This window comes from Dendropsophus ebraccatus, chromosome 8 (genome assembly GCF_027789765.1).
Source record: "Dendropsophus ebraccatus isolate aDenEbr1 chromosome 8, aDenEbr1.pat, whole genome shotgun sequence".
Lineage (NCBI taxonomy): Eukaryota > Metazoa > Chordata > Amphibia > Anura > Hylidae > Dendropsophus > Dendropsophus ebraccatus.
The window spans coordinates 15,541,925-15,567,677 of NC_091461.1; the positions used below are offsets into that span (position 1 = coordinate 15,541,925).

Sequence of the window (25,753 nt, forward strand, 5' to 3'; positions counted from 1 at the left end):
ACAAAATGTCAGAATATGTCGCCTCATACATCTGAACCGGGTGTGACGAAGCACGACAGTGACCTCTAGCGTCCGGAGGATAGAATTACAGCACATGACTGCTACGGCTGCACACAACCTAATCTCTAAAGGGTTGATAACCAATAAAATGTCGGATTATGACGCTGCACGACGGCGACTACAGATATCGTACGATACGACAACGATTACTTTTACAGTGCGCTGTCCCGTCCTTGTTCATTAGACTGGGAGAAACGCAGCGACCACTAGAGTCCGGAGGATAGAATTACCACGTTATACAGTGGCAGCTATCATTATCAAACCACTGAGTGATGATAACCAATAAAATGGCGGATGTCGCCACTATCATCGCGCTGACTATAAATTACCACTAATTAAAGAGGGAAAACGGGATAGACGCGGTTGGATCTTACATTGCACTTAAATGGCGGCTCCTGCGAGCAGGAACCTTCTAGACAATTAGTAAAAGAGCTATAAAACCTGATCACGTACGGAAGCCGTAGGGGCCCAGTGCTAAACGCAAACTAATACAGTCATGGCGAGTGCTCAGCTATGGAATACTAGTAATATATACACAGCACAGTATAATAACACCTCATGTATACGCCTGCCGCCATCTTTGTGATTAATCTATAAAACAGTGACGACATTTTACTCAGAACCTTCCAGCAACGCTCTCCCGGCATAATATGCAGATCATCGTACGCTGATTGGCTGAATAGACTAAAGGGTGTTACCTTGTGGGGCTGATGAAGGGGCGTGGCTTTCTACTGTGTTGCTAGGAGACGGGAGATGAGAGCGGTGAACTTGTGTGCTCTCAGTGAGGCGAGACGGGAATGTCCTTGAGTGACTTGTGGCTGCGCCTCATGGGGCGCCCGGAATACAAATGGAGGCTGACAATGAAGATGTTAGTCACAGAGGAGGAGGCCTCAGGTGCTGCTTCTATCAGCCTGGATATAGTGCTTCCATTGTTATCAGATAGCAGTGTGTCTTACACCTGGGGCTCTTGTAAAACTACAACTCCCAGCATGCCCAGACAGCTGTAAGTTGTAGATTGGCAAGTTACCGACAAGTATCTGCCCAAGGACCTTCCCAAAGCCTCATGTGCCCAGGAATGATGGGAGTTGTAGTTCTGCACCAGCTTAGGCGGCAGGTTTGCCCCCTGTACCTCAGGAACTCCCTTGATCATTGGAGTGGGGCTCCGCTGCCCCCCTGCAGTCACATGACCACAGAGAACTGTGTTGCAACTAATAAGTAAATGGGGACACAAGATATTCCATCTAATATGGCCTTAAAGGGGTACTCCAGCAAAAAGCATTTTCCCAGTATTTGAAACACATTATGCTGCGTTTACATGGACCGATTATCGTGCGAATTTGCACGATAACGATCGAATTCGAGCGATACTCGTGCGTGTAAACGCAGCGAACGATCAAGCGACCAGCGAGAAATGGTTCATTTTGATCTTACATGTTCTTAAATCGTCGTTCGCAAAAAAATTTGCAGATCGTTCCGTGTAAAGTCGTTCACCGATTTTACCTATGTGTAAGATAGGCTTAAGCGATCGCAAAACGATTTTTCCGTACGATATATCATTCCGTCTAAAAGCTGATCGTTATGAAAAAAAAAATCGTTACTTCGAAATCGTACAATCGGGCAAATTATCGCTACGTGTAAACCCAGCATTATTATTCTCTATAAACTTTGCTTTTGTGGTCAGCCCAGTGATGTTTTGAAATATATGTATTTTTAAAGGGAAACTACACAAATCCAACCTTCGGAAATGTCCCTCTCTTACTTTCATCATGGAGCGTTTCCCGTGAGGTTAGTAGTTAGGTGCAGGTGAGGTGCAGCCTATTTTTTCTATACTCATTTCTTTGTTTGTTCTGTATCATGTTTTTCGGAGTTTAGTGGCTAGCACCCAGCTTGTATTGTATTGGGGGTGGGCTGGATCAGTGCTCTGGGCTCCCAGTGCTCTAAACTGCATAAGAGTATGTTCACACTAAGGAATAGGCAAGGAATTGAAGAGGAAAGTTTTCTTCTTGAAATTTCCTCTTCTTCAGCTCTGGTGGAATAGACACAGAATGTAAGTGGAAAGCAGAAATTCACAGTTCCAATGGCTTCTATGGGATTTCGCTAGTGAAATTGTACTTTACTTATTCTATAGGTGGAATATCAAGAGGAATACGTGTAAAATTAAAGGAGAAGTCCAATGAAAATGTTTTATTAAAGTATTATATTGCCCCCCAAAAGTTATACAAATCCCCAATATACACTTATTATGGGAAATGCTTATAAAGTGCTTTTTTCCCTGCACTTACTACTGCATCAAGGCTTCACTTCCTGGATAACATGGTGATGTCACTTCCTGGATAACATGGTGATGTCACTTCCTGGATAACATGGTGATGTCACTTCCTGGATAAAATGGTGATGTCACTTCCTGGATAACATGGTGATGTCACGGCCCGACTCCCAGAGCTGTGCGGGCTGTGGCTGCTGGAGAGGATGATGGCAGAGGGATGCTCAGTGTCTCTCCAGTGCCCTGTGTCCCCCTGCCATCATCCTCTCCAGCAGCCACAGCCCGCACAGCTCTGGGAGTCGGGCCGTGACATCACCATGTTATCCAGGAAGTGACATCACCATTTTATCCAGGAAGTGACATTTTCTTATTGGATGGCTAGACTAATGGGTGGTGGCTAGAAAAGGGGTGTGGCCTCCCATCTTCTAGGAGCTGTGTGGGTGCTTGTTTTTTTTTTTTTTTTTTTATTATTACCATTTGGGGTAAATAGGAGCATAGGAGGACAGAAGGGATTGCTACTTGATGCTAATTGATCATCTCATTATTTAAAGGGGTTTTCTGGGCAAAATTTACTGGTAAGGTATCCACAAGTCCTAAAAATTTAACTATATTAGCTTAGATGGGAATATCCCAAAATTATATAGCTTCAAAGCGACTCTGTACCCACAATCTGTCCTCCCCAAACCGCTTGTACCTTCGGATAGCTGCTTTTAGTCCAAGATCTGTCCTGGGGTCCGTTCGGCAGGTGATGCAGTTATTGCCCTAAAAAACAACTTTTAAACTTGCAGCCCTGTGCCAAACGGCCGTAGCCTTAAGTATCTGTGCCCTAACTTTGGACCACTCCTCTGTCCCTCCTCCCCACCCTCCTCATCATTAGATAAGCCACTGGCAGGATTTTTCCTAATCCTCTGCAGTGAAAACTGCACAGGTGCCTTAAAGGGGAACTCCAGGTAGAGGTTAAAAAAATGAAACTTTTGCAGAATCATAAAGCATTACTTACCTATCTATTCCAGTTTTGAAACTACCAAAAATCCATTTGTTTTGGGGGGTTTTGTTCTGTTTTGTGTTTCTGAACTTCCTGGTTTATCAGTTGTACACAGTACTACAGGTTCCAGAATGCAATGCTTTCCCTCAGCTATTCATCACAGTCCTCCACCCTGCCTATTCCCCGCCCAAAGCTGTTGCAGAACATCTAGGCTGTGTTCACACATTGCAGTTTCATTGTGTTATTGAATTATTTGCAGCCATTTATGATTTTATTGTGGTGCCACCCACACAGCACGCTGTATTCTCTACCTGTAACACCACACAGCACACTGTATTGTCTACCTGTAACACCACACAGCACGTTGCATTCTCTACCTGTAACACCACACAGCACGCTGTATTCTCTACCTGTAACACCACACAGCACACTGTATTCTCTACCTGTAACACCACACAGCACGCTGTATTCTCTACCTGTAACACCACACAGCACGTTGCATTCTCTACCTGTAACACCACACAGCACACTGTATTCTCTACCTGTAACACCACACAGCACGCTGTATTCTCTACCTGTAACACCACACAGCACGCTGTATTCTCTACCTGTAACACCACACAGCACACTGTAGTCTCTACCTGTAACACCACACAGCACGCTGTATTCTCTACCTGTAACACCACACAGCATACTGTATTCTCTACCTGTAACACCACACTGTATTCTCAACCTGTAACACCACACAGCACGCTGTATTCTCAACCTGTACCACCACACAGTACACTGTATTCTCAACCTATAACACCACACAGCACGCTGTATTCTCTACCTGTAACACCACACAGCACGCTGTATTCTCTACCTGTAACACCACACAGCACGCTGTATTCTCTACCTGTAACACCACACACGCTGTATTCTCTACCTGTAACACCACACAGCACACTATATTCTCTACCTGTAACACCACACAGCACACTGTATTCTCTACCTGTAACACCACACAGCACGCTGTATTCTCTACCTGTAACACCGCACAGCACGCTGTATTCTCTACCTGTAACACCACACAGCACGCTGTATTCTCTACCTGTAACACCACACAGCACGCTGTATTCTCTACCTGTAACACCAGACAGAACACTGTATTCTCAACCTGTAACACCACACAGCACGCTGTATTCTCTACCTGTAACACCAGACAGAACACTGTATTCTCAACCTGTAACACCACACAGCACGCTGTATTCTCTACCTGTAACACCACACAGCACGCTGTATTCTCTACCTGTAACACCACACAGCACGCTGTATTCTCTACCTGTAACACCACACAGCACGCTGTATTCTCTACCTGTAACACCACACAGCACACTATATTCTCTACCTGTAACACCACACAGCACACTGTATTCTCTACCTGTAACACCACACAGCACGCTGTATTCTCTACCTGTAACACCGCACAGCACGCTGTATTCTCTACCTGTAACACCACACAGCACGCTGTATTCTCTACCTGTAACACCACACAGCACGCTGTATTCTCTACCTGTAACACCAGACAGAACACTGTATTCTCAACCTGTAACACCACACAGCACACTGTATTCTCTACCTGTAACACCACACAGCACACTGTATTCTTTACCTGTAACACCACACAGCACGCTGTATTCTCTACCTGTAACACCACACAGCACGCTGTATTCTCTACCTGTAACACCAGACAGAACACTGTATTCTCAACCTGTAACACCACACAGCACGCTGTATTCTCTACCTGTAACACCAGACAGAACACTGTATTCTCAACCTGTAACACCACACAGCACACTGTATTCTCTACCTGTAACACCACACAGCACACTGTATTCTTTACCTGTAACACCACACATCACGCTGTATTCTCTACCTGTAACACCACACACCACACTGTATTCTCTACCTGTAACACCACACAGCATGCTGTATTCTCTACCTGTAACACCACACAGCGCTGTATTCTCTACCTGTAACACCACACAGCACACTGTATTCTCAACCTGTAACACCACACAGCACTGTATTCTCTACCTGTAACACCACACAGCACGCTGTATTCTCTACCTGTAACACCACACAGCACACTGTATTCTCTACCTGTAACACCACACAGCATGCTGTATTCTCTACCTGTAACACCACACACCACGCTGTATTCTCTACCTGTAACACCACACAGCATGCTGTATTCTCTACCTGTAACACCACACAGCGCTGTATTCTCTACCTGTAACACCACACAGCATGCTGTATTCTCTATCTGTAACACCAGACAGAACACTGTATTCTCTACCTGTAACACCACACAGCACGCTGTATTCTCTACCTGTAACACCACACAGCACACTGTATTCTCTACCTGTAACACCACACAGCACGCTGTATTCTCTACCTGTAACACCGCACAGCACACTGTATTCTCTACCTGTACCACCACACAGCACATTGTATTCTCTACCTGTAACACCACACAGCACACTGTATTCTCTACCTGTAACACCACACAGCACTGTATTCTCTACCTGTAACACCACACAGCACGCTGTATTCTCTACCTTTAACACCACACAGCACGCTGTATTCTCTACCTGTAACACCCCACAGCACGCTGTATTCTCTACCTGTAACACCACACAGCACGCTGTATTCTCCACCTATAACACCACACAGCGCTGTATTCTCTACCTGTAACACCACACAGCACGCTGTATTCTCTACCTGTAACACCACACAGCACGCTGTATTCTCTACCTGTAACACCACACAGCACGCTGTATTCTCTACCTGTAACACCACACAGCACGCTGTATTCTCTACCTGTAACACCACACAGCACGCTGTATTCTCTACCTGTAACACCACACAGCACGCTGTATTCTCTACCTGTAACACCACACAGCACGCTGTATTCTCTACCTGTAACACCATACAGCACGCTGTATTCTCTACCTGTAACACTGATATTGGAATAAAGTAAAGAACTTTTAGAATTTTTTTCCTTTTAATTTCCACGCACATATTATGATCAAGCATCTGTTATCTTTGAAGTTGAGCCCCACAATAAGGCTCTGTTTAGCATCATTTACTTGTGTTACTGCATCATTTTTGTGAATAGGCTGCAGTACTGCAATGACACTCCAACATGTGTGAACACAGCCCTAATTTCACTGCACATTTCTGCACAATTAGAGAAATCAGTGCAACACCTGCTTCTGGCTGGTCAAAGATGGTGAATCACTCAGAGGATTGGGGGATCCATCCAAGCCTCCTGTGACATCATGCCCTGCCTCCTGTCTGCATCATCAGCCTGTGCTCAGCAAACACACACAATGTGAGACAGAGACATGAAAGATTTGTCTCCTAAGGGTCCATTTACACAAAAAGATTATCTGACAGATTATCTGCCAAAGATTTGAAGCCAAAGCCAGAAACAGACTATAAACAGAGATCAGATCATAAAGGAAAGCCTGAGATTTCTCCTCTTTTCAAATCCATTCCTGGCTTTGGCTTCAAATCTTTGGCAGATAATCTGTCGGATAATGTTTCTGTGTAAACGGACCCTAAGGTGGGAGAGCAGTGGGAGCAGGAGACAATGTGAATTGGCACAGAGGCCATTCCACTTCCTGGATGTCAATCAACTACAAGTATGATAATACAATATATAGACACATCTATATAACTTTTAATGTACTTTTAATAGAAAAAAAGTTTCCCCTATCTGGAGTTCCCCTTTAACAAACTACAGAAAAGACTGCTAAAGTCCAGCCACCACCCCCTTAACTGACCTAAAAAGTGTCTGAGAAAAACAAAAAATGACCCCCTTCCCCCACAGCTCCTAGTAGACAGGGAAGCCACGCCCCCCTCACCAGCCTGCAGAAGGTGACGCCCATCAGCCTATACAGCCAATCAGCACACAGTAATCTGCATATGAGTCTTAATAATAGAGTGTTAACTAATATTGCTTAGATAGCTATAGATTTAGCCTTGCAATATGGCTACAGGTATATACATAGATGGTTATTATATTCTGTTAATAAAATTTTGTTACCAAAGTCAGATGTCTCCATGACTTCAATAGCATATGTCCTACACTGGGCTTCTATGGAGTCTCCCTAGCTGTTAGGTTTTATAGCTCTTTTACTATTTGTCTAGAAGGTTCTTGGGAACAGGAGCCACCTACTTCTTGTGTCAATGATAGATTTTGGTTTGCCTTACATCTCTATTGGTTATAACTATAGTGTGGTTACAGTCACTGTATTGAGGTTAGGTTCATGCTGCATTTTTGAAATTTTTTCTATGCAAAAACAGATGCATTTGTTTGTGTCCGTTTTTCCATCGACATCTATTGAGCGTTAGCTACGTTTTTGTGTCCAGCAAAAAAACGGATCCATTTGTGTGCATCCATTTTGATCCGTTTTTCTATTGACTTCCATTGTAAAAGAAAACGGATCAAAATGGATGCACACAAATGCATCAGTTTTTTGCAAAAAACGGATTGCAAAAATGCAGTGTGAACCTAGTCTAACTTTGAGGCATCCACATAGGGCTGAGTAAACATGGCCTGATGTATTGTAGTAATAATATGGTATGTTCAATAAATTCAGAAGGTGCTGTACCATGGATATTATTAGAATCATCAAGCAGAAGATACTTATATACTATATATGCTCAGTACCTCTTTCCTAGGAGCCACTATTACTGAGGAAGATATATTAAACCACAGCCAATACTACCATGGACAGACACCAAATCACCATGGCCATTATACCAATACCACCATAGCGTTACTAAATAAAACCCGCTGTACAAAGGCCAATGGTCCCCCCTAGGGTTGGGTGATATACCGTGAAAATACCGATACCGTCTCTGGCGTCGGTTAACTGACCTCAACTTTGCAAGGACGGTATCTGCGGTATTTTCACCCCGCCCCCCTTCTCCCCCGGCACTAGAACACTGACAGCTCACGTTTCCCTCCCGGCCGCTGGCACAAAGATGTTTGGCCTCTGGAGGAGCAGGTCACTCAGACAGCAGAGACCGCATGATTAGGTTAATATCGCCCAGCCCTAGTTCCCCCATATAATAACTATGGGTGATGACCAGAGGTGGCCGGGATTCCAAAAACAGAAAAGTAAGACACAAAGGACATTACATGAAACAGACATAGGGGGGAGGCCATACTGTTACAGTGTAGTGATGGTGGGAGTACTGGGGCACTTTGCAGAAGTACTGATGTAATCTTTATCCTGAAGGTTAGAAGGATTAAAATGCTGGTCAATTTATTTACATTTTGTTAAGTTTTACTAACTATAAGACCAACCCACCATGGGGCCCCCTTGGGAGAATGGGAGCCCTTTGCCTCCCTTACCTCTTCACCCCCAACGCTGGTTTTATTTTTGTAAGTTCTTACTAGTCCTACAAGAGGATTTGGACGTCGATCAGCAGATCACTGCTCCTTAGCAGCCAAGCTCCCACACCGCCTTATCCTAGCCTCACCGTAAGAACATGGCAGGCTACAAAAAATATTCTTGGACATTTTATTAAAAAAAAACTGTTGACATGTCACAGAAACATGCCAGAAGAAAGTAAGATCCAAAAAGTGGATGCAGGCTAGATGACCAGCAATCCCAAATGCCGGTATATCGATGCATAAGGGTAAAGGAATCCAACAGCATTCGACTGTTTGCAAAAAAGTCCCAGGCTTTTATTTTATTACTGAGAATACAGCAGCAACATTTCAACCTCAAAGATTGAAAAGACCTGATTGGCAAAGACCGTTGCTTGCAGTAATAAAGTAAAAGCTTTCTGACTTTTTGCAAACAATTGGATGCTTTTGGATTCCATTACTCTTATTCAGTGGATCATGTTGATGATCAGCGTTGTTTTCGTTTTTAAACTAAAATGGTCAAAGAGGGGTGTGGGGTGTTTTTTTTTTAATAAAAGGCTTTTCTTTATTGTGTTGTGTTTCATTTTTATTTCATTTCAGACTTAGTAGTGGAAGCTGTCTGATTGACGGCATCTATTACTACGTCGGGGACTAGTGTTAGTGTTATGAAATAGCTTACACTACCCCCCCCCCCCCAAAATATTACCGCAGTACCCACTGCACCAGGGGTACTGGGAAGAGTCTGGTACCAGTAGTCCCGGAGTGTCAAATTTGGTACTCCTGGATTGGGCAGTAGCAGGCTGGTATTATTAGGCAGGGGCAGGCCAAAATAAATGGTCCTTTCCACCCTGGTACTACTAGGCTGCTGCTGTTTGTTTTTTAAACCTGGCTGGTTATAGAAGTAGGGGGAACTCTATGCTTTTTAAAAATAAATAAATACAGCACACGCTCCAGCAAGGAAGGGGTCACTTAACCCCTTTCTTTCTGGAGCGGGTGCATTTAGACTGAACACGGACTTTCAGCATTGAAGTCCATGTTCGGGGTAAACTGCTGACCCAAAAAATGCCCAAAGTCTCAAAGAGACAGAAAGCATAAAAAACGGCCAAAAAAAACTATGTGTGAGGGCACCCTTAGGCACACACAAAGGGAGGGGAATGCATGGCACTGCAAACTTTTCCCCATTCATTCTCCTGATTGGTCACAGACTCAGCAATCAGAATGATCAAAACTTTTCACATATTTCTGTGACATGCACTCTTGTCTAATGACCTCTATAAAAAGTCTTTAATAAACTAATTACAAACATATCAGCAAATAATACCACACCATCATCTATACAGCTTAATAAACTACAAGAAATACAAAAGTTTTTTTTTCTTTTACAAAAAGTAAATAGCTCATGTATGCAGGAACCTTCTAGACAAGTAGTTTAAGAGCTATAAAACCTTAAGGCTCCGTTCACACAGAGTAAAACTGGTGGAGTTCTCTGCCACAGAATCCCACCAGCCTCTGTGTCATAATGGCAGTCTATGTAAGGCTTTCGCCTCCTCTCTCTGTGCTGAAGAATAAATATGCCAATTCTTCAGCCCGGAGAGAGGAGGTGCGTGAGCCTCCTATAGACTGCCATTATGACACGGAAGCTGACAGAGAACTCTGCAGTGGAATTCCACCAGTTTTACTCCATGTGAACGGACCCTAAATCAAGCTAGAGGCCATACGACACCATCTATGTATATATCTGTCACAGGTAGAGGCTGCAGTGACAGCTGGTCGGCACCTGGTAAATTTTGGGGGTGGTGAGCTGGCCACTGCGCCACCAGGGACAGCTGTACAAGCTGTATAGATGCTGTAATTGATCGCAGCATCATAGTGATCTCCGTTGTTAGACATTACTGGCAGATGTCATCTGCAGATAGCAACCGGCATCAGCAAGGTATGAGGTCCCAGCTCCCACACCTGTCATACTCACTTAACTGGCCTAAGAAAACTTTAACAAAAAACGAGTCCCGATATTTTACCTGGTAGAGAGAGAAGCCACACCCCCTCTCCCCAGCCTGCACAAGGTAACGCCTATTAGTATAGTCAGCCAATAAGCACACAGTAATTTGCATATGATGCTGGAGTATAGTTACTAAAGTCTTCTGGGTAAAACTAATATTGCTTTTTAGATTTATTCCTTCAATATGGCTACAGGTATATACATAGATGGTTATTATATTCTATTAATGATATAGTATTACCAAAGTGAGGTTTTACCATGACTTTAATAGCATATGTCCTACACTGGGCTGCTATCGGCTCTTGTAGTTCTTAGGTTTTATAGCTCTTTTACTATTTGTCTAGAAGGTTCTTGGAAACAGGAGCCACCTGGTGTTTGTGTCAATGACAGATGCAGGTTTATACTATTATACTAAGTTGTGGTGGTTTGACTGTGTGTGGTAGACTTTGGTTCAGAAGTAAAGCCCTGTGGCCAGGGTCAGCTCCATCCCTTACAACTAGAGATGATCAAACAGCACTGATGTTCAGGTTCGTATAAACTTGAACCATTGGTATCTGACTCCTGCAGTCTTCCTGTTCCATGGGAAAGGTGGAGACAGCCCTTGTCCCGCCTGGAAAACAAGAATACAGCCTATGGCCCTGGCTGTTTCCTGTCTCCACCTTCCCCATGGAACAGGAAGACCACGGGAGTCAAATACTGATGGTTCGAGTTTGTACGAACCTGAACATCAGCGCTGTTCGATCATCTCTACTTGCAACTGGCATACTCCTTCGTCCTATGGAGATGTTATCAGTTTTGCCAGGGAGTACAAACTGGAAGAACTGAAGCCCGACTTGAGGCCAATCAGGGGAGACTGTCATTGAGGTCATTCATGCATGCCCATAACCTGAGCAACACAAGGTACTGTGTGGTGTCCCACCACTGGTGTTTTTCTTTGGCACCTGTCCTAAAGTTTTCTCTCAGGTTAACCATTGGGAAATTAAGTACCTTACTTTCCCCATTAGAGGTCACTACTGTTTTTGTCTTGTATGCACGGCTGTAAAGCCTAGGGTTACCTGTTTTATGTCATGTATTTCTATGCTGACCATTCAGAGGTGCTTTTCTTTCGTATCCTATTCTACTCTCTCACCCACACTCAGCCCCACCACTCACAGGATAGTTTAGATATGCATTTAGAGGTGCATTGCCCCCTGGGAAACATGAATATGCAAAAGAAGAGCCTGTGGAGCATCATTTAAGAGTCTCGAAACGTAGGACTAGCCAGATATCCCTCCGGGAAGGACCCAGCCAAGGGGTGGCTCCTGTAGGGAAACCATTTTGTGTCATCACAACATTCCATGACACCACAATGTTGCATGACATTGCAGCTTTCAGTGACATGGCAACAATCTGTGAAATCACAACATTCTGTGACATCAAAGAATTCCATTACAGCATAATATTTTGTAACTTCACAACATTCATTGACAACGCGGAATTCTGTGACATCACAACATTCCATGACATCATGTAATTCTGTGTCATCACAACATTCAATGACATCACGGAATTCCAGGACATCACAACGTTCCGTGACATCACAACATTCTGTGACATCACAACATTCCGTGACATCATAACAGTCCGTGACATCACAACAGTCCGTGACATCACAACATTCTGTGTCATCATGGAATTCCGTGACATCACAACATTCTGTGACATCGCGGAATGCCATGACATCACGGAATCCCATGACAGTCTGTGACATAACAACATTCTGTGACATCACCTCATTCTGTGACATCACAACATTCTGTGACATCACGGAATTCCATGAAATCACAACATTCTGTGACATCACAACATTCTGTGACATCATGAAATGCCATGATATCACGGAATGCAATTACATCACAACGTTCTGTTACATCACAGAATTCCATGACACCAGTGATGTCATGGAATTCTATGATGGTCCTGCAGGTCCAGTGGGCTCTTCTAATATGAGAGGGGGCTGATATGAATTGAGCTGAACAATGGTGGCGCTTTTTCTAATCCTGGATAACCCCTTTAAGGGCTCAGAGTACACGTGCTATCACCCAACTGCAAAAAGTACACAAGGATGCAATCTAATACATGTTCTCTTAAAATAGATAAAATCCTCAAGAAGACATGTATAAAGATCTTCACCCTGGAGACTTGTCTTACCCTCCATACTGGACCAAAGAACAAAATCTAACATTATACAATCAGTAGGTGGCTCCTGTAACCAAGAACCTGCTGGACAAATAGTAAAAGAGCTACAAAACCTGGAATATAGGGATCGGCCATAGGAGGCCAGTGTTGGGCAAAAATTATTAAAGTGATGGCAACATCTCATCTTGGAAATCTGATAAAGAATATGAAATAATATAATAACCATCTATGTATATACCAGAAGACATAGTGGAGGGATAAATCTATAAAACTATTTATTAGAATTAATATTAGTTTTAGTTCACCCGGAATGTTTTGCCAGCTATACCCTAGCATTATATGTAGATTACTGTGTACTGATTGGCTCGATAGACTAATGGGAGGAGCCTTCTGCAGTCTCAGGAAGAGGGGGTGTGGCTTCCCATCTACTAGGAGCTCTGAGGGGGCTCGTTTTTTGCGCAGTGGTCTGTAGTTTTTATCAGAACCATTTCAGAGGACAGAAGGGGCCACTACCTGATGTACATTGGTCACCTCACTGAATAACTCAATGGATAAACATAGTTTCATCAAAAATATTGGAAACTATATAAGGGTGGACTAGGTGAACCAGGGTTTTTTTTTTCTCTGCCAACAATATTGCTATGTTTCTATGAAAGAGGTATTTTAGCAAATAAAATTTATTTTCTCTTCACATTTTATAATTCAGAAAATTTGAATTTGTGTCTTATGTTTTCTTCCTCCTCACATTCTAAGACCAATGACATTTTTATTTTTTCCCCTGACAGCCGTACGTTCAAACTTTTATATGTTAGTATGAGATCAACAAGACTGGAGATGGATGGTTATTGTTTTACTACATGGATGGCTTTATGTTTTTTACATGAATAGAATGCCAGAATGCCAGTGCATCAGAGTGCACCATGCAGGGAATTAAACATTGGCATCACCAGCCCAGCACCAATGTACTTAGCAGGGTTAGTATGCCACAGGCAGATAGTACCAGCAGAGCACCGATCTAACTAAACAATAGCAAAAAACTGATCAGAATAAGCAATCTAATAATTGCCTAATATACTTATAATAGTATTATAAAAAAAAAAAAAGTATAAAAAAATCCCCTAATAAAATGACCATAAAAAAAAAAATAAACATATTTTTGATCACTGCATGCAGAATTGTTAAAATTAATGAAGTAAAACTTTATTGATCCACACAGTGATTGGCATAAACTAAAAATAATACCAAATGGCAGCTATCACAGATAAAATAAGAAGCAAACAAAACGTCCCACCTACCTGTAACTGGTACCAATAAAACTACAGAATATGGCGTAAAAAAATCATTATATTGCTCTGAAGATGGCTGTCTTGGCATGATGGGAGTTGTAGTTTGACCCCTTTGTAGAGAAGGGGGTAAAACTAATATTGGTTTATACTGTAGATTTCCCCCTCCAATATGGCTGCAGGTATATACAGAGATGGTTATTATCCTATATCAGTTATATAATAATGTCATTACCACAGGGAGTAGTCACCATGACTTCAATAATATGTGTCCTACACCGGGCTCCTAAGGACGCCTTATGGGGGTCAGGTCTTATAGCTCTTTTACTATTTGTCTAGAAGGTTCTTAGAAATAGGAGCCACCTACTCACTGTAAAAATTAGACCTTAAAATAGTAGTATCATCCTTGTGGTCCTCTAGCTGTTGTAGGGTTATGGTTTCCATCATACCTGGATAGCTAAAGCTTTAGTTGTCTGGGATTTGTAGTTATACAATAGCTGGAGGGTTATAGTGATAGGAGACTAGGTCAGGTACGAGATGTGGGATGACCTAACTTTGAGGACAGTCCTATGGTAAAGGGACCTAGAGGAGATTGGTTATACCTGTAGTCAGGATTAGGAACATTCTAGGGACAGGAGAGACAATAACATTTGGCTATTTTGATGGAAAGAAGAAAGGTCTAAAGCAGCGGTGGCATCTGATTATGGATCATTCTTTTCATAACTCTATAACCTTTAAACTCTAATTTTAAATCTTATTGGAAGATGGTTTCCATGAAAAAATAAATATATATACATACACACATATATTATATATATATATATATATATATATATATATATATACATATATATATATATACGGTTTATATATATATATATATATATATATACACACACACACACAAGCATATAATCACAGAATATTAGGATAGAGCAAATGATGTCCAAGGGTGGATAGTGATATACAGTAGTATAAAATGGAATCACTTGCTGTACTGTTGTGAATGATAGTGGAGGGCCCTATTGTTTTGATCACTTATCTAGTAAAGCTATTTCATTTTCATATTACAGACACTTCCAGGTATATCAACCCTATTGCACACTTTTGTGTTATTAGCAAACAGATGAATCTTCTCCTATGTCATTTACAACCATATTAAAAGAACTTGATCCACACCAGACCCTTGTGGCATAATACTTGTAACCAGTCTCTGCTCAGAATACACACCATTATCCACAACCCCCTATATCCTTCACCAGCCACAAATCTACTGAACTATCCAGGGATTAAGCCCAATTTTCACTTTCCACTAACTTCAGGGGTTTAAACTAACTTGATGCTTCTAGATATTTTTCCTATTTTTCCATCACAGAATTCTGTGACATCACAAGTTTCTGTGACATCACAACATTCCGTGACATCAAAGAATTCCATGACGTCACAACAGTCCGTGACATCATGGAATTCTAGGATATCACAACATTCAATGACACTGTGACATCACAACATTCTGTGACATCACAACATTCTGTGACATCACGGAATTGTGTGACATCATAACATTCTATGACATCAAAACATTTCATGACATTACAGAATTCCGTAACATCAGAACATTCTGTAACATCACAAAATTCCATGACATGACAACACTTTGTGGAATCAAAACATTACTTGGCATCACGTAATTCCTTGACATCAGAACACTCCTTGACATCACAATGCTCAATGACATCACAGAATTCTGTGAAATCAGAGCATTCCATGACATCACAATGCTTAATGACATCACAATGCTCAATGACATCACAACGCTCAATGACATCACAGAATTCTGTGATATCACTACACTCCTTGACATCACAATGCTCAATGACACCACAATGCTCAATGACATCACTGAATTCTGTGACATTACACTCCTTGACATCACAATGCTCAATGACATCACAGAATTCTGTGACATCACAATATTCTGTGACATAACAGAATTCTGTGACATCAGAATATTCCATGACATCACGGAATTCCGTGACATCACAAAATTTTGTGACATCACAACATTCTGTGACATGAGAACACTCCTTGACATTACAACATTCCGTGACATAGTGAAATTCTGTGACGTCACAGCACTCCATTACATCACTACCTTTTTTTATGACATCACAACATTCTGTGACATCACGTAATTCAGTGACATAATTCTATGACATCACGGAAGTCCAAAATGGACGTTCTCCCTGTTGATAATGAGGTGGGTCCTGGCCAGCCATATAGCGTCCTTAAAAGAGTTGACAAGGCGCCAGGCCTCCTCGGTACAGTGTCTTTGAGTTCAAGTTCTAGGGCATCCAACAGGCCCTGAGCATAGGAGCACTACCAAATGGGGAGCAAAGATGTTTCCTACATGAACCTCTCACTCTAGAAACTTCTTCCATACTCCAGACCTTCTCCCCATTGTACCAAAGAACAGAATCTAACATTATACAATCAGTAGGTGGCTCCTGTGTCCAAGAACCTTCTAGACAAATAGTAAAAGAGCTATAAAACCTGATACCATGGAAACAGCCATAGGAGCCCAGTGTTGAGCACATATTATTAAAATGATGGCAACATCTCACCTTGGTAATATGATAAAGAATATCAAATAATAAAATAACCATCTATGTATATACCTGCAGACATAGTGGAAGGATAAATCTATAAAAATATTTATTAGCAATTATATTAGTTAGATTCAGAAGGTTCTAGCAGCTATGCCTCGGTGTTATATGCAGATTACTGTATGCTGATTGGCTGGATAGACTAATGGGCGGTGCCTTCTGCAGGGAAGAGGAGGTGTGGCTTATTTGTTAGTTGTTGTGTAGGGGCTCGTTTTTTGCGCAGTGGTCGGTAGTTTTTATCAGTACCATTTCAGAGGACAGAGGGGCTGCTACCTGATGTACATGGGTCACCTCACTGAATAACTCAATGTAAACCTGTCTGGGACAAACACATATTAAGAAATTACTGAAGAAAATTATAAGGGTGACAGGCCCATGCCCCCCTTAATGCTGCCACTCTACAGAAGTGTAACTTTAAACAGTATACATTTATTTTAATGAAGTTATATTAGCAATGTAAAAAAAATAGTTGTACAAAAACTTTACTGCCCTTTTAATTCTTTATGGTTTTTGTGGTGTAGTTGTACCCTCTTCTCACATGATTTCAAGCGGAGCCTGAGCTGTAGACTCCACATGAAGTTCTGCCTGTCCTTTTCATGCCTCGTGTGCCCTCCGCGTAACACGCCTTAACAGGCTGACGGGCTATTTGCTGCCCCCTGGATTGAGAGCAGGCTCTTATACTCTTCTTCATGCGTTACCATTATACATATAGTGAAGCTATTCTCCAAGTAAACCGAACCCATGATGTGGACAGCGCAGCAGGATACATTGATAAACTCCTGCAGGTCCGCTAGGCTCTTCTGATATGAGAGGGGGCTGAAATGAATTGAGCTGAACAATGGTGGCGCTTTTTCTAATCCTGGATAACCCCTTTAAAGGGGTACTCCAGTGTGGGGGCACTTTTTTACTGGGACTGGGGAGGAGGTGGCCGAGGAAAAAGACATCCACTCACCTCCCTGGTTCCAGCGACGGGTCCCGCATTGCGGCGCTCCGGTGCCCGGCCGCTTCCGGGTGTCTGACGCAGGCCCGAGACGTGACATCTCAGGTCCGCTCAGCCAGTCAGTGAAGGAGGCGGGATCTAAGCGGACTTGAAACATATCCCGCCTCCTTTACTGAGTGGCTAAGCGGACCTGAGACGTCACGTCTCGGGCCCGCGTCAGACACCCGTAACCGGCCGGGCACCAGAGTGCCGCGATGCGGGACCCGCCGCTAGAACCAGGGAGGTGAGTGGACGTCTTTATCCTCGGCCACACTGGAGTATCACCCAAATGCAAAAAGTACCCAAGGTTCCAGTCTAATACATGTTCTATTAAAATAGACAAAACCCTTAAGACATGTATAAAGATTTTCACCCTGGAGACTTGTTTTACTCTCCATGCTGTACTAAAGAACAGAATCTAACATTATACAATCAGTAGGTGGCTCCTGTAACCAAGAACCTGCTGGACAGATAGTAAAAGAGCTATAAAACCTGGAATATAGGGATCGGCCATAGGAGGCCAGTGTTGGGCAAATATTATTGAAGTGATGGCAATATAGGAATATGAAATAATATAATAACCATCTATGTATATACCTGAAGACATAGTGGAGGGATAAATCTATAAAACTATTTATTAGAATTAATATTAGTTTTAGTTCACCCAGAATGTTTTGGCAGCTATACCCTAGCGTTATATGCAGATTACTGTGTACTGATTGGCTCGATAGACTAAGGAGAGGAGCCTTCTGCAGTCTCAGGAAGAGGGGGTGTGGCTTCCCATCTACTAGGAGCTGTGAGGGGGCTCGTTTTTTGCGCTGTGGTCTGCAGTTTATCAGTACCATTTCAGAGGACAGAGGGGGCCGCTACCTGATGCAAATGGCTCACCTCACGGAATAACTAAATGTAAACCTGTCTGGGATAAACATAGTTTAATCAAAAATATTGGAAATTATATAAGGGTGGACTAGATGGACCAGGGTTTTTTCTTCTGCCAACAATATTCCTATGTTTCTATGAAAGAGGTATTTTAGCAAATAAAGATTTAAATGTGTGTCTTATGTTTTCTTCCTCCTCACATTCTAAGAACAATGACATTTTTCTTTTTTCCACTGACAGCCGTATGAGGGATTATTTTTTTGTGAGACAAGTTGTATTGGTTTAATTTTATTCACCAGATAATATAATACAAAACCGAAAAAAAGGAATATACATATAGAATTACAAATATTTGTGGGCCAATATTTTCACGATGCGGTCAAACTGGAACACTATGGGAGAGGTTTATGAAAGGGTGTAAATATACACCTGGTGTAAATTGCCCACAGCAACCAATCACAGCTCAGCTTTCAGCTCTGGTAATATATAAGAGGAGCTGTGATTGGTTGATGTGGGAAGTTTACACCAGGTGTATATTTACACCCTTTCATAAATCTACCCCTATATGTTAGTATGAGATCTACAATACTGGAGATTGATGGTTATTGTTTTACTACATGGATGGCTTTAAGTTTTTTTCCATCAATAGAATGCCAGAACGCCAATGGCGGTCTATGCCCAGGCACCGGCCATTCATAATGCAGTGGAGGTGGGCCCGCCGGCGCCCATTGTGATGAAACCCCCTCCCCTCTGTTACACAGCTCCATTGATTCTATTGGAACCGTTTCAGAGAGGGAAGGGGAGATCGTCACACTGGGGGCCGGTGGGTCTGCCCCCAGTGCTGGCACCAGTCCATTCATGTAAAAAACTTGGGGGGGGAGAAGAAGGGGGGAGGAGGGGGGGGGAGGAGAAGGGGGGAGGAGGGGGGGGGGAGGAGAAGGGGGGAGGAGGAGGGGGGAGGGGACATATTTTTGATCACTCCATGCAGAATTGTTAGAATTAAAGTAAAACGTTATTGATCAACACATTGATCGGCGTAAACTAAAAATAATACCAAATGGCAGCTATCACAAAAAAAATAAAAAGCAAACAAATCGTCCCACCTACCTGAAACTGGTGCCGATAAAAACTACAGAATATGGGAAAAATAATCATTATACTGCTCCGAAGATGGCTGTCCAGGCATGATGGGAGTTGTAGTTTGACACCCTTGTAGAGAAGGGGGTAAAACTAATATTGGTTTATAGATTTCCCCCTCGAATATGGCTGCAGGTATATACAGAGATGGTTATTATACTATATCAGTTATATAATAATGTCATTACCACAGGGAGTAGTCACCATGACTTCAATAATATGTGTCCTACACCGGGCTCCTAAGGACACCTTATGGGGGTCAGGTCTTATAGCTCTTTTACTATTTGTCTAGAAGGTTCTTAGAAATAGGAGCCACCTACTCACTGTAAAAATTAGATCTTAAAGTAGAAGTATCAACCTTGTGGTCCTTCTGCTGCTATAGGATTATGGATTCCATCATATCTGGATAGCTAAAGCTTTAGTTGGCTGGATATTTTAGTTATACAATAGCTGGAGGGTTATAGTTTGACATCTGGTTGTTATTCCGATAGTCTGGAGAGTACCGTACAGTTTTTTGTTTGACACATAGCTGTAATAGAGTGGAATGGAGACTTTGTCACCTTCTGTTGAGTGGCAGCAGACAGGCCTGTGTCCCCCCTTAATGTTGAACTATAAACAGTATATATTTATTTTAATGAAGTTATATTAGCAATGTAAAAATAATAAGTTAAAAAGGTACTCCGGGCTGGGGTCATTTTTATTGTACGGCTGGGGAGGGGGTGGATATAGAAGGCGCTGGTCACTTTCCTCCCCGGTTCCAGCACCAGGTCCCGGATCACACCGCCCTGTTCTCCCTTCCGACTGCCACTTCCTGGTCTGAGCTGCGGCTTGAGACGTGACGTTATCCAGCGCTACAAAAACATGATCACTTTTTCCCCCCTCTTGTCTCCAGATTGGGTGGGGTTTCAAACTCAGTTCCATTGAAGTAAATGGAGCTTAATTGCAAACCGCACCTGAACTGGAGACAAGAAAGGTGGAAAAGTGGCCACGCTTTTGTAGGGTTTAAGGGTTCAGAGCACATGCTCTTATCACCTAAATGCAAAAAGTGCCCAAGGATGCAGTCTAATACAGTGCTTCTCAATTCCAGTCCTCAGGCCTCACCAACAGGTCATGTTTTGAGGATTTCCTTAGTATTTCACAGATGATATATTTTCCTCAGTGCATTAGGTATGGTCACAGGTGTCCTTTGTTTGGGAAATCCTCAAAACATGACCTGTTGGTGAGGCCTGAAGCCTGGAATTGAGAAGCACTGGTCTAATACATGTTCTCTTAAAATAGACAGAACCTTCAATAATACATGTATAAGAATGTTCACCCTAGAAACTCCTTCCACACCCCACACTGTACCAAAGAGCAGAACCTAACATTATACAATCAGTAGGTGGCTCCTGTGTCCAAGAACCTACTAGACAAATAGTAAAAGAGCTATAAAACCTGAAATATAGGGATCGGCCATAGGAGGCCAGTGTTGGGCACAAACTATTAAAGTGATGGTACCATCTCACCTTGGAAATATGATAAAGAATATGAAATAATATAATAACCATCTATGTATATACCTGCAGACATAGTGGAGGGATAAATCTGTAAAACAATTTATTAGAATTAATATTAGTTTTAGCTCACCCAGAACTTTCTAGCAGCTATGCCCCAGCGTTATATGCAGATTACTGTGTGCTTATTGGCTCGATAGACTAATGGGCGGTGCCTTCTGCAGTCTCGGGAAAATGGGTGTGGCTTCCCATCTACTAGGAGCTGTGATGGGGCTCGGTTTTTGCGCAGAGGTCTGTAGTTTTTATCAGTACCATTTTAGAGGACAGAAGGGGCAACTACCTGATGTACATGGGTCACCTCACGGAATAACTCAATGTAAACCTGTCTGGGATAAACATAGTTTAATCAAAAATATTGGAAATTATATAAAGGTGGATTAGATGGACCAGGGTTTTTTTCTTTCTGTCAACCATATTACTATGTTTCTATGAAAGAGGTATTTTAGCAAATAAAATGTATTTTCTCTTCACATTTTATAATCCAGAAGATTTAAATTTGTGGCTTATGTTTTCTTCCTCCTCACATTCTAAGAACAATGTACATGCAAAGAAAAAAACACACAAACGGCGCTGCATGTGCAGGTCAAAACACACTTTGGAGAAACATGCATATGTGTGCAAATGCACGCTCACCTGAGTGGGTCGTACACAATTAGGCACGACTCTAATAAGCGCTCTGGATCAACGGGGGATGCTGCCTTCCACCTTCCGATTCTCCAAAGTGGATCCTCGGTGTCAGTCACAATAGTGGTAAACAGAAGAGGTTGGTGGGATTTGTCTGGCGCAACCACCCCTATTGGAACACCGGCCACGTTCCCCTGTAACTTCTCTGAATGAGGAGAACTCCTGGCACTGGTGTGAAGTCAAATTCAGGCTTTTATTTGATGCAACGCGTTTCGAGGGTGCAATCCCCTCTTCATCAGGCATCCTCATCAGGATGCCTGATGAAGAGGGGATTGCACCCTCGAAACGCGTTGCATCAAATAAAAGCCTGAATTTGACTTCACACCAGTGCCAGGAGTTCTCCTCATTCAGAGAAGTTACAGGGGAACGTGGCCGGTGTTCCAATAGGGGTGGTTGCGCCAGACAAATCCCACCAACCTCTTCTGTTTACCACTATTCTAAGAACAATGACATTTTTCTTTTTTCCACTGACTGGGTGGCTGGATGGTCATCAGCAGAGCTAAGAGAGTGCATCATGCAGGGAATTATACATCAGCATCACCAGACCAGCACCAATAGACTCAGCAGGGTGAGTATGCTCTATTTTATTATGATTACAATGATAACACTCGGCCTCCATACCTGCCATAGTGACTCTGCTGATTAAATCTGCCACAGCCAGAATTTACCAACAGAGCATCGATCTAACTAAATAATGGGAAGCAATAGCAAACAACTGATCAGTATAAGCAATCTAATAATTGCCTAATATACTTATAATTGCATTATTAAAAATTTTTTAAATTAAATCATTTAAAAGTATAAAAAAAAATCCCCTAATAAAATCATAATTAAAAAAAATAATAATAAAGCTAGGTAAAAAACAACAACATATTTTTGATCACTGCATGGAGAATTGTTAGAATTAAAGTAAAACGTTATTAATCCGCACAGTGATTGGCATAAACTAAAAATAATACCAAATGGCAGCTATCTCAGATAAAATAAAAAGCAAACAAAACATCCCACCTACCTGAAACTGGTGCCGATAAAAACTACAGAATATGGGGAAAATAATCATTATACTGCTTAGAAGATTGCTGTCCAGGCATGATGGGAGTTGTAGTTTCACACCCTTGTAGAGAAGGGGGTAAAACTAATATTGGTTTATAGATTTCCCCCTCCAATATGGCTGCAGGTATATACAGAGATGGTTATTATCCTATATCAGTTATATAATAATGTCATTACCACAGGGAGTAGTCACCATGACTTCAATAATAGGTGTCCTACACCGGGCTCCTAAGGACGCCTTAAGGGGGTCAGGTCTTATAGCTCTTTTACTATTTGTCTAGAAGGTTCCTAGAAATAGGAGCCACCTACTCACTGTAAAAATTAGTTTTTGTGGTCCTCCAGCTCTTGCAGGGTTATGGGCTCCATCATACCTGCATAGTCAGAGCTTTAGTTGTCTGGGTATGTTAAGTTATACAATAGCTGGAGGGCTATGGTTTGACACCTGGTTGTTATGCTGGTAGTGTGGAGAGTACAGTACAGTTTTTTGTTTGACAGTTGTTATAGAGGTATATAATGGAGACTTTGTTATTCAGCCATTTAGCGGCCAAGGCGAGACTCCGCTATGACTGCTAAACGGCTGAGCTGCCTTGAGACGCCAGCCGGATGGGAGAATGGGGGGGTGCGATCTGGGACCCGGCGCCTTCTATTCCCCCCCCCCTCCCCAACAGTACAATAAAAATGACCCCAGCCTGGAGTACCCCTTTAAATAAAAACTTTACTAGCCCTTTAATTCTTTGTTGTTTTTGTGGTATAGTTGTAACCTCCACAGATTCAACCCTATGGGCCCGTCAACCCTGAGTAATTTTGGCGCCATTTCAAGCGGAGCCTGGGCTGTAGACTCCGCTTGAAGCTGTGCCTGTCCTATTCATTGAATATGCAAAAGAAGAGCCCGTGGAGCCTCGTCAAAGAGTCTCGAAACACAGGACTAGCAAGATATCCCTCTGGGAAGGACCCAGCCAAGGGGTGGCTCCTGTAAGGAAACCACCATATTAAGTGGCCCTATCAGTGAATGTAATGACAAGGGATTAAACCAAGGCCAGGCCAGGTAAGCATCCACATACAGCTGTTTCGGAGTGTTACCCCTCATCAGTGTGGAGCAGGATTCATGTTTCCCAGGGGGCAATGCACCTAGGACTTCACAGCTTTGAGCACTTTCACTAGCAGCCAGCAGTGTTGTCATTTGGCTGGTCTCCCTGAGATCAGCGATCTGTTTCTCTATTCATTGAATAGGATGCCTCATGCAATCTGTGCTCTCCAATGAAAGAATTAGGCATGTCAATTACTCTGTGTGAATGGGCGTGGACAGGCTATTTGCTGCCCCCTGGACAGAGGTCAAGCTCTTAGGGTCAGTTCACATGGAGTAAAGCTGGAGGAGAGTTCTGCCGCGGAATCCTGCCAGCCTCTGTGTCATACAGGCAGTCTATGGGAGGGCTTGCACGCCTCCTCTCTCCGTGCCTCTCTGCTCGGAAGAATTGACATGTCACCGCTTCTATTGTTTGTTGAAAGACAAACAACAGCAACGATCAGTCGACATCCTTCATGTCGGCTGATGGATGTCTTCTATTACACCAGACGATTATCGGCCCATAATTGTTTACTGTAATAGGGCCTTAGAGGTGGTCACCAGCTACACCAAGTCTTAGAATATATCATAATAAGTCACTGTCCCATATCCATTAGCACATACCTAACTACATTTACTTCATGCTTTTCCCAAAAAAACTCTCCTTTAATCTAAGATGACTGCAAGAGACAACATGGCTGACTTAGCCTTGGCCTATATATGAGTCTCTTACAAATAACATAACTGACAGAGTACAATAATATTCATCTTTATAGGCTGCAGCCATGTAGGAGTGATAGAACTATAAAGCAAGGAAGGAAGCAGCCGCTATACCCCGCCATCATATGCAGATTAGTGTAAGCTGATTGGCTGGATAGACTAAAGGGCGTTACCTTCTGCAGGCTGTGGAGAGGGGGCTGAAATGAATTGAGCTGCATTGTAATACCAAATACAACCAGAGAACAATGGTGGCGCATTTTACTATCCTTAATAACCCATTTAAGGTCTCAAAACACACTCTCTTACCTCTTGCAAAAAATAGCCCAAGGGTACAATCTTATATATTCTTGTGAAGTCTCACCCCCTCCTCCTCTACCAAAAACAAAACACCTGGCAAGATCCATAGCTTCTCACCCTGGAGACTTACAAGTAGAATCTATTTTTATACAAGAAGTTGGTGGCTCCTGTGTCCAAGAACCTTCTAGACAAATAGTAAAAGAGCTATAAACCTTAAAACATAGAAGTTGCCTATAGGAGCCCAGTGTTGGGGACATATTATTAAAGTTATGGCAACATCTCACATTGGTAATATAATAAAGAATATAAACAATACAACATAATAGTCATTTATGTATATACATGCACATATATTGGAAAGAAAGATCTATAAAACTGTTTATTAGCATTAATATTAGTTTTAGTTCACTCAGAGTGTTCAAACAGCTATACCCTAGCAGTATATGCAAATTACTGTGTGCTGATTGGCTAAATAGACTAATGGGCGGTGCCTCCTGCAGTCTCGGTAAGAGGGGCGTGGCTT

General features: G+C 42.5%; 11 non-coding genes across 11 annotated transcripts; 5 read left to right on the forward strand and 6 right to left on the reverse strand.

The window, feature by feature from the left end:
* Window positions 1-447: 447 nt before the first annotated feature.
* LOC138800165 (U7 small nuclear RNA) lies at window positions 448-503 on the reverse strand. The gene has a single exon (XR_011364369.1). It is a non-coding gene; the product is annotated as a U7 small nuclear RNA (small nuclear RNA).
* Window positions 504-7,477: 6,974 nt separating this feature from the next.
* Window positions 7,478-7,533, forward strand: LOC138800162 (U7 small nuclear RNA). Its single transcript, XR_011364366.1, has one exon. It is a non-coding gene; the product is annotated as a U7 small nuclear RNA (small nuclear RNA).
* Window positions 7,534-11,051: 3,518 nt separating this feature from the next.
* On the forward strand, window positions 11,052-11,107 carry LOC138800152 (U7 small nuclear RNA). Its single transcript, XR_011364357.1, has one exon. It is a non-coding gene; the product is annotated as a U7 small nuclear RNA (small nuclear RNA).
* Window positions 11,108-12,975: 1,868 nt separating this feature from the next.
* On the reverse strand, window positions 12,976-13,031 carry LOC138800164 (U7 small nuclear RNA). The gene has a single exon (XR_011364368.1). It is a non-coding gene; the product is annotated as a U7 small nuclear RNA (small nuclear RNA).
* A 1,476-nt stretch (window positions 13,032-14,507) lies between these two features.
* On the forward strand, window positions 14,508-14,563 carry LOC138800159 (U7 small nuclear RNA). Its single transcript, XR_011364364.1, has one exon. It is a non-coding gene; the product is annotated as a U7 small nuclear RNA (small nuclear RNA).
* A 2,135-nt stretch (window positions 14,564-16,698) lies between these two features.
* LOC138800156 (U7 small nuclear RNA) lies at window positions 16,699-16,754 on the reverse strand. The gene has a single exon (XR_011364361.1). It is a non-coding gene; the product is annotated as a U7 small nuclear RNA (small nuclear RNA).
* Window positions 16,755-18,282: 1,528 nt separating this feature from the next.
* LOC138800167 (U7 small nuclear RNA) lies at window positions 18,283-18,338 on the reverse strand. The gene has a single exon (XR_011364371.1). It is a non-coding gene; the product is annotated as a U7 small nuclear RNA (small nuclear RNA).
* A 1,783-nt stretch (window positions 18,339-20,121) lies between these two features.
* On the forward strand, window positions 20,122-20,177 carry LOC138800161 (U7 small nuclear RNA). Its single transcript, XR_011364365.1, has one exon. It is a non-coding gene; the product is annotated as a U7 small nuclear RNA (small nuclear RNA).
* Window positions 20,178-21,240: 1,063 nt separating this feature from the next.
* On the reverse strand, window positions 21,241-21,296 carry LOC138800151 (U7 small nuclear RNA). Its single transcript, XR_011364356.1, has one exon. It is a non-coding gene; the product is annotated as a U7 small nuclear RNA (small nuclear RNA).
* Window positions 21,297-23,400: 2,104 nt separating this feature from the next.
* Window positions 23,401-23,456, forward strand: LOC138800149 (U7 small nuclear RNA). Its single transcript, XR_011364354.1, has one exon. It is a non-coding gene; the product is annotated as a U7 small nuclear RNA (small nuclear RNA).
* Window positions 23,457-25,389: 1,933 nt separating this feature from the next.
* LOC138800163 (U7 small nuclear RNA) lies at window positions 25,390-25,445 on the reverse strand. Its single transcript, XR_011364367.1, has one exon. It is a non-coding gene; the product is annotated as a U7 small nuclear RNA (small nuclear RNA).
* Between the last annotated feature and the right edge of the window lie 308 nt (window positions 25,446-25,753).